Source organism: Haliotis rubra, unplaced genomic scaffold (genome assembly GCF_003918875.1).
Source record: "Haliotis rubra isolate DU_JTF1 unplaced genomic scaffold, ASM391887v1 Scf1084, whole genome shotgun sequence".
Taxonomy (NCBI): Eukaryota; Metazoa; Mollusca; class Gastropoda; order Lepetellida; family Haliotidae; genus Haliotis; species Haliotis rubra.
This window is the reverse complement of record NW_025764986.1, coordinates 37,144-54,804: the sequence shown is the minus strand read 5'-3', so window position 1 is coordinate 54,804 and position 17,661 is coordinate 37,144. Positions and strand designations below refer to the sequence as shown.

General features: G+C 39.1%; 2 long non-coding RNA genes across 9 annotated transcripts; both read right to left on the bottom strand.

Moving 5' to 3' along the window:
- Nucleotides 1–5,544: 5,544 nt before the first annotated feature.
- LOC124281971 lies at nt 5,545–11,203 on the bottom strand. Of its 7 annotated transcripts, none has more exons than XR_006900016.1 (5): nt 8,370–11,203; nt 7,916–7,977; nt 6,535–6,720; nt 6,043–6,382; nt 5,545–5,846 (listed from the first exon to the last, which is right to left on the bottom strand). It is a non-coding gene; the product is annotated as an uncharacterized LOC124281971 (long non-coding RNA). The 7 variants fall into 7 exon arrangements; XR_006900028.1 differs by having other exon boundaries at nt 5,545–6,382; nt 8,370–8,584; nt 8,816–11,203; XR_006900017.1 differs by having other exon boundaries at nt 5,545–6,382; nt 8,370–8,933; nt 9,135–11,203.
- Nucleotides 11,204–13,906: 2,703 nt separating this feature from the next.
- On the bottom strand, nt 13,907–14,718 carry LOC124281995. Of its 2 annotated transcripts, none has more exons than XR_006900035.1 (3): nt 14,546–14,718; nt 14,002–14,169; nt 13,907–13,958 (listed from the first exon to the last, which is right to left on the bottom strand). It is a non-coding gene; the product is annotated as an uncharacterized LOC124281995 (long non-coding RNA). The 2 variants fall into 2 exon arrangements; XR_006900034.1 differs by having other exon boundaries at nt 14,504–14,717.
- Between the last annotated feature and the right edge of the window lie 2,943 nt (nt 14,719–17,661).

Genomic DNA, 17,661 nt, shown 5'->3' with positions numbered 1-17,661 from the left:
TTTCTGTGAAAGATGAGGATTTCAGTTCAATTTAGATAAAACCAGTGTTATTGTATTCAGAAATGGAGGCATTGTTGCTAAATATCAAAGATGAGTTCTAAACAACACATATCTAAAAATTATACCATATTATAATTATTTAGGTATTCTCTATTTTCATCAACGTTAAATTGGGCAAAAGCATGTCAAACGCTAGCAGCTCAAGCTTCACGTGCAATGATACTTTGGTTCACATTATTTCGAAAACATAGTCACATATCCTTTACAGCGGCTTGTAAAATATCTGATACCAAAGTGTCACTAATTTTACTGTATGGGTCTGAAATATGGGGGCAAGATACTTTGGAGTTATAGAAAAAGTTCACACTCAGAATTTAAAAGGTTTCTTACAGGGTGGCAAATTCGCATCCAATAAGGCTAGCGCATTGCTTAGTGAAACAGGGCGACACACGGTGTATGTTTCAACACAGGTAAGGGTTATAAAATACTGGATAAAAATTCTTTATATGAATTGTTCTAGATATCCATACCAATGCTATTTAATGTAAAAAAATATATATATAGATGATGCTGGAAAGGTAAACTGGGTGCCAAATCTCAGAAATTTGCTATTTTACACAGGTTTTGCCCACGTTTGATTATCACAAAGTGTGGATGATTCTTTATTGTTTACAACATTATTCAAACAACGGTTGAAAGATATTGATTGCCGAAATTGACATAGTTTTATATCATCTTAGCACTATTTAAGTAATTATAGTAGCATTATGCCTTTGTTGCAGCCTGAAAAATATTGAATGTGTCTCTCAGATAGGTCTTTGCCAAGAGCCTTATGTAAATTTAGAATATCGCTTCATGATTTTTAGTATTTAAACATACGTCGAAGCAAATATGAATATGTATAGAAATCACTCTGTTTGCAATGTGATCTGAACGTTATGGTGGAAGAGTTCCTCATCCTGTTTATTTGTGTTTGACTATAGTGCAGCAGAGAGAACACAAGCCCATTATACAGTGCATTTTACAAAAGATATAAATGTTGATGGAGCGCCGCACAGTCGGCAGGTGGTATAATAATAATCATGGTTGAGTTGGTGACAGAAACGATTTACGTTTTTTCCTTGTAAGAATACTTGTGTGTATTCCTGTTTATTTGTAAAAAGTATCATGACCTAAGATTAAAATATCTCCCAAGGCTATCCAATGTTAATCACCATTCAGTGATACTCTTGTGTCATATATTAGATACAAATAATGAGGATAGTTTACGAGCGCAATATCCCGGCCAATATCGTGACGAAAACAATTTATACAATAAGAAATGAAACGAAATGAAAAGAGATTCAATGGAACTTTATAACATTATGCTTTAATAATACTCAGTTATTCTGATTACGAGTTTATTACCATCTTATATAAGCAGTGTTATGGAAATATTTATGCCTTTTAGTTACATTATATATATATTGTTGATCACCGCATGACTCACTCATCTTTCATCAAATCAAGAAAGACCACCAGTTGTAAAAAATGCTGTTCTTGTCACTAGATATAGAAACAAGGCATGTTTTGGAAGCTTGACTTCTGTTACTATAATGAGAATATTATTGCTATTGCAACTTAAAAAACCATTGTAATTTTCCTGTATGCTGTACGGTTATACTAATTCTCATTGCCAATACATTATACTGTAGTAGGAAAACCAAGTTCTATGGATAGTCAACTTCTTTATTGCAACGAGTGCGACGTTTCGGTGTAAGTACTAACACCGTTATCAAGCAAGTGATACAAAGAGTTGTAACATGGAGAATATATACATAGCTGCATAGTGTGGATATACAATTGACAAGGTTGATATACATTGGATTACTAATTAGTGATTTGAGCAGAGGACGTTGATGTACAGAGTGATAGTGATTAGAAACAATATGCAGAATGAGTTTATACAATAGATGAGTTGATGTACACTGAGATGGTAATTGTGAGTTTAAGAGAGTAGGTTGATGTACACTTGCTTTACTGTGTTGAATATTCCATCACAAGGGATAAGTATTTCAAATCACGAACTATGAAGGATCTTTTTAATAATATAAGTTCTCATTTAATTATTGCATTTTTAAAAGAATTTAGATTTGTTAAATGATTTGTAAATAGATAACTATTTTATGATTGGAGGTTCTATATTGTATTGTTGTCTATAGTGACATATTTGTATGATAGGGTGCAAGTTTTATATTGTATTGTTGTCTGTAGTGATATATTTGTATGATAGGGTATTAGTTTTATATTGTATTGTTGTCTGTAGTGATATATTTGTATGATAGGGTACTAGTTTTATATTGTATTGTTGTCTATAGTGATATATTTATATGATAGGGTACTTGTTTTATATTGTATTGTTGTCTATAGTGATATATTTATATGATAGGGTACTAGTTTTATATTGTATTGTTGTTTATAGTGATATATTTGTATGATAGGGTACTAGTTTTATATTGTATTGTTGTCTATAGTGATATATTTATATGATAGGGTACTAGTTTTCTATTGTATTGTTGTTTATAGTGATATATTTGTATCATAGGGTACTTGTTTTATATTGTATTGTTGTCTATAGTGATATATTTATATGATAGGGTACTAGTTTTATATTGTATTGTTGTCTATAGTGACATATTTGTATGATAGGGTGCAAGTTTTATATTGTATTGTTGTCTGTAGTGATATATTTATATGATAGGGTACTAGTTTTCTATTGTATTGTTGTCTGTAGTGATATATTTGTATGATAGGGTACTAGTTTTATATTGTATTGTTGTCTATAGTGATATATTTATATGATAGGGTACTTGTTTTATATTGTATTGTTGTCTATAGTGATATATTTATATGATAGGGTACTAGTTTTATATTGTATTGTTGTTTATAGTGACATATTTGTATGATAGGGTACTAGTTTTATATTGTATTGTTGTTTATAGTGACATATTTGTATGATAGGGTACTAGTTTTATATTGGATTGTTGTCTATAGTGATATATTTGTATGATAGGGTACTAGTTTTATATTGTATTGTTGTCTATAGTGATATATTTATATGATAGGGTACTAGTTTTATATTGTATTGTTGTTTATAGTGACATATTTGTATGATAGGGTACTAGTTTTATATTGGATTGTTGTCTATAGTGATATATTTGTATGATAGGGTACTAGTTTTATATTGTATTGTTGTCTATAGTGATATATTTGTATGATAGGGTACTAGTTTTATATTGTATTGTTGTCTATAGTGATATATTTGTATGATAGGGTACTATTTTTATATTGTATTGTTGTTTATAGTGACATATTTGTATGATAGGGTACTAGTTTTATATTGGATTGTTGTCTATAGTGATATATTTGTATGATAGGGTACTAGTTTTATATTATATTGTTGCCTATAGTGATATATTTGTATGATAGGGTAGTACTATATTAGGGTACTAGTTTTATATTAAGAGATGTGATATTCTAGTAGTTCTACTTTCCTTCGATGACAGGTTTGTATTTTCTCAATTTATTGATTTGTTTTAATATTGATATGAGTTATATTGTTCTTGTCACGATATGGCTGAGATATTGCCGATGTGACGTTAAATCTTAACTCACTCACTCATCAATGCGCTTGTAAATGGAGACCAGTTTACAATGTGAGTAAGAGCTACATATTAGTGTTCTTTCGTTCTCAAAGTGATATTGTGTGTCCAAAGAGTTATGTGGTGAAACTGAACTACCTCACAAAAACATCACTTATCTATGTTCTCCTCTCGTGTAGTGGTAAATCCATGGAGCGGACCCATCGTGCTTTTGAGAAGTCGAAAAAACTCGTCAATGTAAACCATAATCATGGATTTTACTTTGGAGGCTTAAATCCGCTCTCTTCTGTACGAGTTATTAGACGCGTAATATTACAGTCCCCTCTGCACTATATCGCTGTATTACCTGGCGTTCAATTATCACCACAAAACCAAAAATGCTGGAAATATATATTTCAGTAAAAACGTTCAAGGTCTACCCAAGCAAATCCCAAATGAAGTTGTGCTTGAAAGCCTATCAGTATACAATCCTATACTGGCTCTCAATCCCTGCTTCTTATGGCAAACTTTGTAGAGTAATGGCAACGTACTCCGTAAATCCAAGTGGACTAGCACTGTGTTGGATAAAGTGTACTGTATGAATATGTCCCTTCTTACCAGCCGTATGGTGAGACAAATGGACCTATCAAGATATGTCTTCATTAGACCTGCTGAACATAATAAACTGTGGCTGTTATGTCAACTTTATCCACGTAAAGTTAAGGCTTTATTTCGTATTGTCTCATTTGCATCAAGAAGGCTGATGTTGCTCATGATATCATTAAGCTGCACGTGTTTATATCTTGCCGTGTGAATATGGTAGAAAGAAATGAACTGTAAGAAAGAGTCATTGATATCCTCGATGTACATTGCTTTGTCAACTTGGCGGCAAACGATGATGACATTATGCTTACATTTCTTCTTGCTGGTTTTCCAGAATGTACTGCTGGCTCTGATTTTGATATCTGGTGCAAAGTAATGTTCCTGGTTGCTGGTCTTATTCATAAATGCAACCATAACAATTCCCTGTCAGCACCTGTCTACCTGGCAAAATCAAAGATGAGACTGAGCCGAAATTTATTCCGCTGACAAATACAAAGCCGTTATGTTTATGAAAAAGGACCCAGCGTCTTAAAAATAACCATTTGATGCACATCATAATAATGTGTGTGTATGATCCTCTGCACCCTGCAGGGTCCTGATAATATAGTTCGGTAACTCAGAAAAGCACATATGAGGCGTCTTTAACAGATATCTGCTCAAGATTGCAAATTATTGGTACGTGGAATGCGGGCAGCTCATTGAAGAGATGTTCTCCTATACTCGACCGTTACGCAACATAACAACACATTTGACAGTGGGACACGCTGTGCGCTGCACGGCCGAGATTTATTCCTGCAACTGCAACATACATTCGTTACATACATCTGATCACAATATCTTGCTGTTGCCTGCCACGTCAAACCAGAGGAAAATAACTCTCTTGGAGAAAAATACTCTGGAACCGTGTTCCCTCAACGAATGCAAACAGCAACTACCGGAGGGTTTACAGTATACATGCGATCTAATATACATATCCATGAGCATGTTAGACACTTTATATCCAGGCCACAGGTAGCTAACATAATAGACTTAACAAATATATCTTAAAGCTGCATCACTTAATCACATCAGTAGGAACCCACACTAGTGAGTGAGTGAGTTACTATTTAACGTCACATCAGCAATATCCCAGCCATATCGTGACGAAAACAATCCATACAATAAACAGTGGAAACATTTTGAAGATTAAAACCTGTCGGCGATGGACAGTAAAAAAGACTAGAGAATCACAGATATAAATATAAAACTAGCGAGCAAAGTTAAAATATTCCAATCAAAGAAGACAATACAATATAAAATACGGGCTATAGATCGCCAGCAACTGAAGGTAGATCACGATACTAGGAACCCACACTAAGTACAGTTGTACTGACAATAACATGCGTGGACATACACTATCAAGATATAACTTCTCTATGTACTATAACAGTTTTTCAGTCCAAACAATATAATACCGACTGCGCGTACGGCAGCTTACATTAGTATTATAACGGTTCTTCAGAGCAATATACATAATCGAATGTCTGCACATACAGCAGCTCACATTACTATCACACTGGCTCTGTAACCTAGCAACAGCAACACGCCTGGATTACAACAGATCTTAGTCCCACTGTCACAAATCTGAAACATACAACAAAATGTTAAAATACTGAAAACGACATGCTTTACATAGAAACATGACGTAGTGGCCGTGCTTGCACTGGAGCGAGAATACACAATTCAAGTCTTAATCCCCTGAAATAGCTCTGTTTAGCGCCACTGGCGCAGACTACTCTACTCACATTAAAGCTCCACACCACTAGGAGAAAGTAATTACCTTCTTATTCATCCTTCAAACGAGCTTGTCGTCACGATATGGCTGAAATATTGCCGATGTGACGTTAAATATTAACTCACTCACTCACTCAAACGAGCTTGTCATCCGTCGACTATCAGTCGACACTGCAATGTGAGTGAACATTACATTTAGACCACAGGGCATCGATCTTTCGTTGTCCACTCGGTAACTGCCTTTCATGGATAGTGGAGTGCAGTAACATAGATCCCTGTAGATCCTAGATAGCCTAGATAGCGTTCAGGTAGAGTCGGTCTTATCGACAGGTGGTGTAATGTCCCCCTCAAGTACATAGATTCTGCGATCACCCATCCCTAGTACACTGCAATAAATATAGTTACGACCAGGGTATGAATAAACGCCTTTAAACATAAATAATATAAGTTCTTAATTATCTTAATATTACGGCATCTCTTGCCAATTTCTAGGATCCATTTGTGCATAGGAAAGATACAATATTGCTAAAACACTTACCTCACATTCACTACGTTCGCTAATATGTTGCTGCAGTTGACCTAATGCTTTGGAAACGTATGTTAGTCTGCACGGTAGATTGGACAGTCCGGCTTGGTCACTGGGTCATCTTGATCTGTCGCCAATCTGGTTTGTCTGTCCTTGAGTCGACTATTCATCGGCCGGGGTCATACAGCTGAATTACTACTGCAATCGTCAGTAAACAACAAATGAAACTCACAAGTTATGATATATGTTACATGGCATCCCTGCTAGATGTCCAATATAACTCACCAATAAATAGTGTTGTGTACATTGATTTTATATTGTGAAAACACTATCAACAAAAACGATAACGCGTGCAGGAGATACACGCGAGCGTGTGTGTTTGTACGTGTGCGCGTGAGTGTGTGCGTGTATGTGCGTATACGCGTGTCGTTTCTGGGCCATCAGGTACAAGCATCTCCGTACAGCGGATCTGAAAGGAACACACAGTTGCCAGCTACTACATCAATGAGTGACAAATATAGCTTATAACCAAAGGTTCAAGGGTTGGAGGGACAACGCGGATTGAAATGGGTTCTATCATTCCACACTTTACGGCAAGTACTATGTACCAGGTCAGCACTGGTGGTTTACTGGTACCGACTCTGCCTCACCTATTGTTTTTCTACAACATTAAGCGCCGCCATACAGCTGGAATATTGCCGAGTGAGGCGTAAAACTAAAGTCACTCACTCTACAACATTAAGACAAGCATATATTTAAAGCACTGCGTGCTTATCTTGGAACAAACTGGCTACTTATCAATGGCAATTGGATTATTCAAACGTGAACATGATACGTGTGATAATAATAGAAGTGTTTGAGTGAAGTTCTGTCATCGAGATGACATTGTACTATGCTTTGCTTGTATACCAAAACGTAAGCCACAAAGTCGCTAGAAGTGTGCTTGTACGTCAAGTGGGAACACTAATATATTTGCTGAGATCACACGAGGTATGAATGGTGAAAGCTGATTGTTAAGAAATCAAGAATTAAGACACAACACATTCTCTATCAGAACGATGCAAATATCAAATACAGTGAGGAGAAGTATTATTTCCCGAGATTTTACATGTACATTTGGACGTTAAAGCAGGTTGGACAATTAAGGGGTGAACGTTTATAGATTGGGTGGTGGATATCCTTTCTCATACAGTCTGATCTGTTAGGCTCCACAGGATAACTTCTGGATGTTTGCAAATAATGTAAACAAATCCTAAATATATGCAATCTCATTTGTATGATAACTGAGTTATCGCCAGTGTGTGTTTATACATCACCATCAAATACTTGGAGTTATACTAGCATTCACGTTAGGCACGTGCACAAGTGCTGACAAAGTTACTGATTCATTTACCTGAGCTGTGCCTTCTCCATACTTTCTCCCACACCTGGCTGTTCCTCTCTTTGCACTCCTCCCTCGTAACAAAAACTGAACTGTGTAAATATTTTAATGACGGTTTGTTAAACAGCTTTTTTAGTTTTAGGACATAAATTCACAGAGTTGGTCTGATGTTTTGATTATGATCAGCGTTTTATCGAGCGTTATATGTTTATTAGTTTCCGAGTTAGATTGCCATTCATTGGTCCGATTTTGATCCAAAAGACCTATAGTAAACAATTTCTTAATGATCATGCATTATCGTGTTTGTTATCGATGCCATAAACCAATATGATATGCTCCCGGAATATACAAATAATGGCTCTTTATCCTCGCCAAAAACGTTCAGTACCAATGTACGTTATACATGACTCCATATCACACCCAGGTCAAAATCCTAGTGAAAGTTCTATTCACTTAAAATACTTACCTACAGATGAGTATCCAACATTGTCTACTTCATTTATTGGGCTCCATGCACTAGAAGGAAGTAACACTTTGAGCTCATATGCATTCACAGTTGGGTGTTGTGCAGATGTGTCTAAAAACCTTCAGTTTGAATACGTTGAATAAGTTATGTACGTGTATTAAACTAAGTAAAGAGATTGATACATTTTAAACATCACCTTTCTCCTGGAGTCGATTCTGTGAAATAAAGGAAAGGCATACATTCATGTTTGTTCTTGGTTAATTCAGTTTAACAAAACAGGTGGTTTTATTTAAGCATTTTCTGCATTTCAAAACCTAACACCATCCCTCCATAATATTAAATTGTCAGTCTCTAAATAGCACGATAAACAATTATTCATTTATATGATAAATACATTTCTCGTATATGTGCCAGCGTGATGATGAATTCTACCTTTACATACATACCCATCTGTATTCTTTTCTGACAAAACAGGCATATAGTAGCCCTTCAACCAGTAGGATGAGAAGAGCAGTTCCGATCACAGATTCAGCTATAAACCATGCGTGGCAAAACACAAGGAAACTTAAACATAACAATAAGTAACCAATACAATAGTACACAAATTAACACTGCGAGGATAACCATTAAACATGCATTTGTCTTACTGTGTTTTCTCACAAAAAACCTGGAAATCAATGGCCCGAAAAGCTGTTGTCACAAATTGTGTTGAATGTTCAGTCTTGTATGAGCATGCATGTTCGGAAGCATAAAGGTATCAGGTACCTGAGATGGTCTTTGCTTCCAGGAAGACAAATGCTGTGGTTGATGCCTCATACTTGGTATTCCGAGCATGAAGCCGGAAGCCGTATGTCTCCCCAGGTGCCAAACTGTTCACTTCCACCGCAAACGCTTCACCTGTATCTCCGTAGGTACCAAGTACATTCCATGTTGAAGAGCCAAACGTGGGGTACTCCAACACAAACTCCCGGGGGTAGCCTCAATCGAACCCAGGCGTCCATGTCAACCACACAGACGATGTTGTCTCGTTGTCAATGACTTTGAATCGTGTTGGTTCATCAGGTGGTCCTGACTCAGTTAAACAAAAATAGTCATCACAGATAAACAGTTGATTTGCATAGGGGCGCCAGTCAAACTGCACACTTCATTTAAGACATGTTATTTCGAGATCAACAGTGTTGATTTCACACTGAGCATAAATGAGATATGACATGGAGCATATGTGTGAAAAATGAGAATCATGACGGAAAAATAATGAATGAATGAGTGAAAGTCAATGGATAATAGCAATAGGGCATTTCCTCATATGTTTTCCTTCCTCTAAAAATCTGAAATCAATAGATAGCTGTTTTAAGGTTTGCTTCTACCTGCAAATGGAACAGAATCGGATATAGAGAAATCAGTAAAGGGTAAAACGTCGTTGCATGGGAATGATCGAAAATCTCCACATCGACCATTTGTGTTGCTGTTCGTAAACTCACTATTTACTCACTTTTCTTCCTAAAGGGTTAGTTTATTCACAATGTTAGTTTGGGAATATTCAACTTCAAGGAAGTATTCGAGAGACACTTGGATAGCTTAGCACATACTAATGTAACAATACCAGTCTTTCAGTAAACAAGCCGGGGAATGGGAAATCAGAGAAAAAACATGGGATTCTTTTCTAATATAATCAAAACGAAAACCCCAAAAAACTAGTTACAAAACAGTCTTGTCTATTGCATTCAATTTACATATAGATTCTCGCCATGCACCTTCAAACCCAGAACGATTTTGTCAGGCATATGAGTCATATTACATCTTGCTTTTTTATATCAACGGGGTTGAATGTGATGTCGGGTGCATCTAGGGAATAAAACAGTTTAACATAATCATGACACGAATTGTCATATAATTCAAGCTGTGGTTAGATGTAGAAAATAGTTACAGTCCAAAGGATTTCCTTACTTGTTAGCATTATCTGCTAATAACCAGCAACTGTCAATATGTATGCAAACTCTATGCTGCTCTAGCTAATGTGACATACACGACCGACACTATATGTACATAACGACCTTGAGAGTACACCCCAACTGTAGACCACTATGTGGTGTTACCTAAAGAACTCACAGTAAACAGCGGCCCTGGGAGTAGAATAGAAGCGAGAAAACGCTTTCCACCTCCATACCAAATCTCTGCTAAAAGCAAAGTCGACTGTACAGTCATGAATGGATATTTGTTTTACACCTGCAGAATGAAGTTTGTAAACAAATCGAGTCTAGACCAGACAGTCCAGAGATTGTCGCCATGCAATATGATGACAGAGCATGTGTTTATGATCACTATAAAATAGTCCAGATACTAGGTGTACGCGAAAAGGTGAGCGTATCCTGCCCCACCGGTGGCACCATCATAAACATATCCAAAGTCCAGTCAATTGTTCATCTGAAATAATTGTACTGATGGTACCAGTCAAACTAGGGAACTGCATCTGACATCATTTTTGTCAACCAAACCATACATACGATTGTAGAGTATTTATACCACCGTGGGGAACAATCCATTACTCCAAGCATACAGAATAGTTTGTATTGTTTAGCATCAGTTGTACTTGATTGAAATGTCCCATAATGGAATTTCATGGCAATATTTGTAAAAGTAGAAAAGAAAAGTTGTCGTTTATTTCAATATCTCGTTAATCTTATTATAAAATATTGTATTTAGTCCCTGCAATACGGATTCATTTATCTGAGGAGTACACATACCAAGCACTATACAATAATAAATATCAGACATATTTCAAAAGCAATTAATACAACAACTATTCGTTACAAGCTACAAGCTATAGAAGTTCAACTACACTCTCTCAAAAAAGAAACGCAACCCCTATCTAAATATCTGACATCATTTCTAGAATAAAGATGGTGAATGTAAATTAGAATTTTCTTGAAAATACTGTTAATACGTTCCCATCTGATCAGTATAAGCTCCCAAACGGAACCATTGTCACACATGATGACCTTTGTATCCGTGTTATTTGAGAAAGTGCGAAATTGTCATGTACAAAATGCTAAAAGCCTGTTGCACGTGCAAATCGTTGAAAACACAGTTCATATAGAGGGTTTTAAAAGCACGCCTAGTTTGTAATTTTTCTCTCATAATTTGCTCTGCAAATCAAGTTCGAAAATGCCCGTTTGAGTACAGCAAATCGAAATATTGCCATTGGTCGCATTGAGGCCGGGGAAAGCTTTGGAACAGTTGCCCGTCATCTAAACGCACACAAAACAACAATCTCACGACTTTGGAATCGTTACACACAGTTCCATGCAATTGAAGATCGTCCCAGGAGCGGTAGACCTAGGATCACCACACCGGCTCAGGATCGCTTTATTCGACTCAGCCACCTACGTAATCGGCATGCCACACCCACCATCACTGCAACACAGGTGCCAGGTTTGAGGAGAGTATCGGCCCAAACCATCAGGAACCGTTTACATGAGACAAATTTACGTGCAAGAAGACCAGTTGTTGGGCCCGTCTTGAAACGCCAACATCGACGCCAACGTCTCAGGTGGTGTACTAACGTAAGGAGATGGACCCTAAGAAACTGGAGAAGAGTCTGGTTTAGTGGCGAAGTCTCGCTTCTTCAACGACGTGACGGTAGACAACGTGTCTATAGACGAGCAAATGAACGTTTTGCACGAACTGCGTTCGACAGGTCGACAGATTTGGAGGAGAAAGCATCATGGTATGGGGAGCCATGTCTTACAACCAACTGTCAGACTTGGTCATCATTCGTGGCAATTTGACGGCACAAACGGTACATTGATGACGCCTTACAGCCACATCTTCTGCCGATAATCGACCAACAGAGGTAGTTGTTTCAACATGACAATGCCCGCCCTCATACAGCTCGTGCAACAGTGGCATTCCTACAGAATTCAAACGTCAACGTGATGCCGTGGCCCTCCAGATCGCCAGACATCAATCCTATCGAACATCTGTGGGACCAGCTGGATCGTCGCCGTGTTCGTGGCATCGACACCACCACAACCGCACACGTTGGTTGAACTGGCCGCAGCACTCCAGGAAGAGTGGAGAGCAATCCCCAGGAAAACATCCGCCGTCTGATTCGTTCTGTTCCGAGGAGGTGCACTGCTGTGATTAGAGCTCGTGGCTTTACAACGAGATACTGAAGACAACGCCCCCTAGCGTAAATTGAGAGTTCGATACTGACCTGCATTAACTGTTACCTTATACCGTGCTGACCTAAGGTTCACCATGTCAAATTTCATGGCATTATCTTTAAAAATACAAATGTAATAACCAGTTAAAATTGATATAAACATTACCAAAAAAACCAGGGGTTGCGTTTCTTTTTTGAGAGAGTGTAGTTTCAGAAAACATTATTTCTATAGTGCCTTCAAAATGCAGTGATATTTGTTTTGTTAGTTTAAAAAAAACCCAAAACAACAAACAAACAAAAAACAAAACAAAAAAAACAAAACAAACATTCATTAGAGGTAATCAAGATATTTCAGGCAAAGTTGAAAACAGAAATGAGCAAAAGCTGTTATATTTTCTATACGTCAGGTATGCACAATGATTCACACGATTCATTCTTTGAAAGCACATTCTCACCAAACATACTCTCTTGGCCCTATGTTTATGTTATCAATGTCAATAGTTGCGGAATTCTGTTAAACAATACACACGTATATACATGGAGATAACATATTGGAGCAGGACCGGAGATTAATAAACTTACACTTGACATCCCCGAGTGACAGAGTCTTGTTGACCACCACTGCTGTCCTGGTGTTTCTCACGCTACATCTGACATCTGGCTTGCTCCTGACAGGACGGAATGTCCGGGTCTGTGACCACGTGGTACTCGCTGATCCTGTCACAGATCCTGTACTTCCTCCTGTTATGTCCGACCCGTCACTGTAGTCCCAGGTGAAGGTCACTCCGGGAGACACGGAGGTCAAGGTTTCACATGTCAAGGTCAGGTCACGGTCCTCCGCTACCACACTGTTTGCTGGTTTTGTCACTCTCACCTGGTCTGTGTCTGGTCCGTCTGGTTACAAGTAAACAGAATTATCAGTAAAGTTACTAACTGGGTATCTCTTGGTCTCAGGGTTTCGGAACGAGCGGAACACGAGCAGAATCAGGTGGTCAGGCTCGCCGACTCATTTTGCACTTGTCATCGTATCCCAGTTGCGTTGATCGATGCTCATACTGTTCATCACTGGATTGTCTGGTCAAGACTCGATTATTTACAGACCGCTGCCATAAAACTGCAGTACTGCCGAATGAGGTGCAAAGATCAGCCGGACAGTTTCCATTCAACATGCGTAAATGACAAGGGTGCTCTTTTTGTCGATCAATATTTATATGTATTGAAATATATTCTTGATTTATCTTTACATGATAGCCAAGATATGCCCTTTAAAGTGGCCTGATGCAACCTATATAAGATAACCATTTCTCAGTAAACTCACACTCTAGTACAGATCCAATACACCAATACACTACTCAGTCAGTCTGTGTAGACTTACACCTAACCTCAAGTGTGGTTCTGTTAGACTGTGTCTACTTCCACCAAACCTCCAGTGTGGCTCTGTTACACGAGTGTCTGCTTACATCAAACCTCCAGTGTGGCCCTGTTACACAGTGTCTACTTATACCAAACCTCCAGTGTGGCCCTGTTACACAGTGTCTACTTATACCAAACCTCCAGTGTGGCCCTGTTACACAGTGTCTACTTATACCAAACCTCAAGTGTGGCTCTGTTAGACTGTGTCTACTTACACCAAACCTCCAGTGTGCCCCCGTTCGAATGTCTACATACACAAAAACCCCAGTGTGGCCCTGTTAGACTCTGTCTACGTACGCGAAACCTCCAGAGAGTCCCTTTTAGACTGTGTCTACATACCCCAAACCTCAAATGTGGCTCTCTCAGACTGTTTCTACTTTCACCAAACCTCAAGTGTGGCTCTGTTAGACTGTTTCTACTTACGCCAAACCTCAAGTGTTGCTCTGTTAGACTGTATGTACTTATGCCAAACCTCCAGTGTGGCTCTCTTAGACTGTGTCTACTTACACCAAACCTCCAGTGTTGCTCTGTTTGACTGTGTCTACTTACACCAAACCTCCAGTGTGGCCCTGTTAGACTGTGTCTACTTACACCAAACCTCCAGTGTGGCTCTGTTAGACTGTGTCTACTTACACCAAACCTCCAGTGTGGCTCTTTTACACAGTGTCTACTTACACCTAACCTCCAGTGTGGTCCTGTTAGACTGTGTCTACTTACACCAAACCTCCAGTGTGGCTCTGTTACACAGTGTCTACTTAAAACAAACCTACAGTGTGGCTCTGTTAGACTGTGTCAACTGACACCAAACTTCCAGTGTAGCTCTTTCAGAGTGTGTCTACTTCCACCAAACCCCCAGTGTTACCATGTTACACTGTGTGTACATACACCAAACCTCCCGTGTGAAGCTGTTGAACGGTGTCAACGGTGCCATGTTAGACTATGTCTACTAACACCAAACCTCCAGTGTAACCATTTTAGACTGTGTCTACTTACACCAAACCTCCAGTATAACCATGTTAGACTGTGTCTACTTACACTAAACCTCAAGGGTGGCTATCTTAGACGGTGTCTACTTACACCAAACCTCCAGTGTGGCTCTGTTAGACTGTGTCTACTTACACCAATTCGCCAGTGTGGTCCTGTTAGACTGTGTCTACTCACACCCAACCTCCAGTATGGCCCTGTTACACTGTGTCTTCTTACACCAAACCTCCAGTGTGGCTCTGTTAGACTGCGTCTACTTACCCCAAACCTCCAGTGTGGCTCTGTTAGATTGTGTCTACTCACACCAAACCTCCAGTGTGACTCTGTTAGACAGTATCTACTCACCCCAAACCCCCAGCGTGGCTCTGTTAGACTGTGTCTACTTACACCAATTCGCCAGTGTGGTCCTGTTAGACTGTGTCTACTTACACCAAACCTCCAGTGTAGCCCGTTACACTGTGTCTACTTACACCAAACCCCCAGTGTAACCATGTTAGACTGTGTGTACATACACGAAACCTCCCGTGTGAAGCTGTTGAACGTTGTCAACTTTCACCAAACCTCCAATGTATCTCTGTTACACTGTGTCTACTCATACCAAACCTCAAGTGTGGCTCTGTTATACTCTGTCTACATACACCAAACCTCCAGAGATGTCCTGCTAGACTGTGTCTACTCATACCAAACCTCAAGTGTGGCTCTGTTATACTGTCTCTACATACACCAAACCTCCAGAGTGGCCCTGCTAGACTGTGTCTACTTACACCAAACCTCCAGTGTGGCCCTGTTATACTGTATCTACTCACCCCAAGCCTCCAGTGTGACTCTGTTAGACTGTGTCTACTTACACCAAACCTCCAGTCTGGCTCTCTTAGACTGTGTCTACTTACACCAAACCTCCAGTGTGGCCCTGTTACACTGTGTCTACTTACACCAGACCTCCCGTCTGGCTCTGTTATACTGTGTCTACTTGCACCAAACCTCCAGTGTGGCTCTGCTGAATTGTGCCTACTTACATTTAACCTCCAGTATGACTTTGTTACACTGTGTCTACTTACACCAAACCTCCAGTGTGGCTCTGTTAGACTGTGTCTACTCACACCAATTCGCCAGTGTGGTCCTGTTAGACTGTGTCTACTTACACCAAACCTCCAGTGTGGCTCTGTTACACAGTGTCTACGTACACCTAACCTCCAGTGTAACCCGTTACACTGTGTCTACTTACACCAAACCCCAGTGTTACCATGTTAGACTGTGTGTACATACACCAAACCTCCCGTGTGAAGCTGTTGAACGGTGTCAAATTACACCAAACCTCCAATGTATCTCTGTTACACTGTGTCTACTCATACCAAACCTCAAGTGTGGCTCTGTTATACTCTGTCTACATACACCAAACCTCCAGAGATGTCCTGCTAGACTGTGTCTACTTACACCAAACCTCCAGTGTGCCCCTGTTAGAATGTCTACACACACGACACCCCCAGTGTGGCCCTGTTAGACTGTGTCTACTTATGCGAAACCTCAAGGGAGTCCCTCTTAGACTGTGTCTACTTACGCAAAACCTCCAGAGAGTCCCTGTTAGACTGTGTCTACTTACACCAAACCGCAAATGTTGCTCTGTTAGACTGTGTCTACTTACACCAAACCTCTAGTGTGGCTATGTTAGATTGTGTCTACATACCCCAAACCTCAAATGTGGCTCTGTTAGACTATGTCTACTTACCCCAAACCTCCATTGTGGCCCTGTTACACTGTGTCTACTTACCCCAAACCTCCAGTGTGGCTCTGTTGGACTGTGTCTACTTACACCAAACCTCCAGTGTGGCTCTGTTAGACTGTGTCTACTTACACCAAACCTCCAGTGTGGCTCAGTTAGACTGTGTCTACTTACACCAAACCTCCAGTGTGGCTCTGTTAGACTGTGGGGATGTCTGACCGTTGATGTTTTCAGCCTGACAACGAATGCTCCTCCCCTGGTCACCCCTACTGACAGTGAATGTGACGGAGCTTGTCGTCTTCACCAGGACACCAGATGTCGTCTCTGTGCTGATTGTAGGTGTCGTTCCTAATGGCAAGGTCACCCAGGTCACAGTAGAAGTGGGAAAACTGGCTGACGTCACACAGGTCAAGGTCAGGGATTGACCTGCCACTAGTCCTATCTTCTCATTATCAGAACTGATGTTTGTCAGTGTCACAGAGGTAACTGGGACTGCAAGAGCAAATTTAACTGTTATAACAATTTTAATTAAAGCAGTTTTAGAGGTAGTATGTCTGGTTTTGCATCACGTTAATATAATAAGTGGAAACATTTCTTCCACCTTAAATGCATTGTAAACAAAAGCACACATGCCTTATCGTTATTTAAATCTTAACATGAAAATAATTGAGAAACATATACATCGTCATACATCCTATTACCTACAGATACCCCATAAATATTTACTAACACACATCTCAACACGTTAAAGTCCGTGTAATTATTAATAATCAGTGAAATCAGTGAAATAGTTGTAGTCTTAGTGCAGTATGTATTTATGTAATCCATTAAATAACTGAAACGTATATATTCAAACATAAATCTCTTTTTGCAAACTGTTTCTCAACACCGTCTGTCATTACTGTTTTTACGTGATCATTTCTTACTATTTTCATAGCTATTTTTCCCTTTACACTAAACGGGAATTGTCCAGGCATGGTATTCTTTTGACGTCCTACATTTGACCAGCT